Consider the following 2,592-nt stretch of genomic DNA (forward strand, 5'->3'; position numbering starts at 1 on the left):
TTATACATATATATCCGTATATATATATACATATATACCCATATATATACACATATATATGCAAATATATATACACACATATATACACGTATATATATGTATATATATGTGTACACATATATATATGTATATATACACACATATACATATACACACACATATATATACATATATATACATATGTATATACATATACACACATATATTCACACACATATATATATATATATATACATATATACACATATATATACATATATACATAGATATACACACACATATATATACATATATATGCATACATACATATACATACACATATATATACATGAATATATGATGATTGCAACGTCTTGTCAGACGAGTGCCACTCCCTCAGACATTTAAAATCCATAAGCCCAAATGCCTGAGGGAGTATCTATACACAGATGATGTTACAGAGTCTTAGCTTTGTACGACAGCTAAGTCTCTCTCTCGGTTCAAAATGTTGAGATCCAGCAACAAGCAAGAGCAAGATAGCCAGCAACAAATTTAACTGCAGACCAGCTTAATGCGGGTACTGGTCTTCCGCTTTATGGTTTTTTAAATCAGAGATTTGCTTCTCTTAGAAAGGCTGCCTTCACCACGACTTACGGGAGCCCTCTCTACCCCAATACACATATACACACACACAAATATACATACAAATATATATATGTATATATATCCACATATATATACACATATATGTACTCATATATATAACATATATATATATATATGCATATATATATGCATAAATATATACATTAGTATCTCCATATATATATATTTCCATATATATATATGCATAAATATATATACATTTATAACATATATATATATATATATATATATATATATATATATATATCCATATATATATATATACATATATATACAGGATGACCCCCAAAAAACGGGCCCCAACTCTAATACTCTTTGGTCCGAATGAAATGAATCTTTGGTCATAACTAGTTTATTATATTCAAAACGTAACATTAAAACACAAGGGTCTATTTTTTCCCTTCAACAGCATATGTTCTAGATGGCCTCCATTTTGCTTTTGTTTTTGTGTTTTGGGGGGGGGTCACCCTGTATATATACATATATATGATGATGATTGCAACGTCTTGTCAGACGAGTACCACTCTCTCAGATACTTAAAATCCATGAACCCAAAAATTACTTCCTCACTGCAGGACGATTTTAATAAACAAATGCCGGAGGGAGTATCTGTACGACTGATAAGTGTCTGTCTCTCTCGGTTCAAAATGTTGAAATCCTGCAAAACGAAGACCAAGATAGCCAGCAACAAGTTAAACTGCAGACCAGCTTTATGCGGGGACTGAACATCTGTGCTTAATGCGGGTATAGAACATCTGTACCCTGTAGTGTTTTCCCCATCAAAGATAGATTTATGCAACCTCTCCGGCAGCAGTATAATATAGTAACCCTCCAAAACTTGAGAGAGAGGCTAACAGGTACTACACCTTGCCAAAGGGTGCCCTGGACCTATGCAAGGCAGAGGCGTTCATCTCCCTGAGGTAGTAGGTATACCCGCATACTAGAATCATTTTGAATACATATATATACATACATATATACATATATATGTATATATACACATATATATACATAGATATATACATATATATGTATATACATATATATATGAATATGTATGTACATACATACATATATATATGAATATGTATGTACATACATACATATATACATATCGATGTATATATATATACATATATATGTATAGAGAAATAAAAAGGAACAAACCGTATTATGTGTTCATCAACGTTTCGTCTTTATTTCGAGACTTCCTCAGAGGAATATATATGTATATATCTATGTATATAGATGTGTATATATACATATATATATGTATTTTTTCCTTTTTATTTCTCTATTTTTTCGGAATACTATTTCCATTATTTTCATCATATATATGTATATACATATATATATATATATATATATATACATATATATATGTGTATACATATATATATATACATATATATGTATATACATATATATATGCATATATATGTATATACATATATATGTATATATACATATATATGTATATACATATATATACATATGTATATACATACATATACACATATATAAGTATATACATATATATATACATGTATATATGTATATATATGTATATATATGTATGTATATATGTGTATATATATGTATATATATGTATATATGTATATATATATGTATATATATGTATATATGTATATATATGTGTATGTATATATATGTATATATATGCATACGTATATATGTATATATATCTATATATGTATATATATATATATGTATATATATGTATTTATGGATATATATGTATTTATGTATGTATATATATATATATATATATATATATATATATATATATGTATATATATTATAAAAAAATGAACCATAGCGGAAATTCAATCGACTAAAATAAGATGGAAAACGGGGTGAGGAAAAAAAAATTGGGGTAAGTTACATGTAACAAATGTAAAATTTAATAAAATAAATAAGTCGATT

Source organism: Euprymna scolopes, chromosome 4 (genome assembly GCF_053919585.1).
Source record: "Euprymna scolopes isolate OS-2025 chromosome 4, ASM5391958v1, whole genome shotgun sequence".
In the NCBI taxonomy this organism is placed as follows: domain Eukaryota; kingdom Metazoa; phylum Mollusca; class Cephalopoda; order Sepiida; family Sepiolidae; genus Euprymna; species Euprymna scolopes.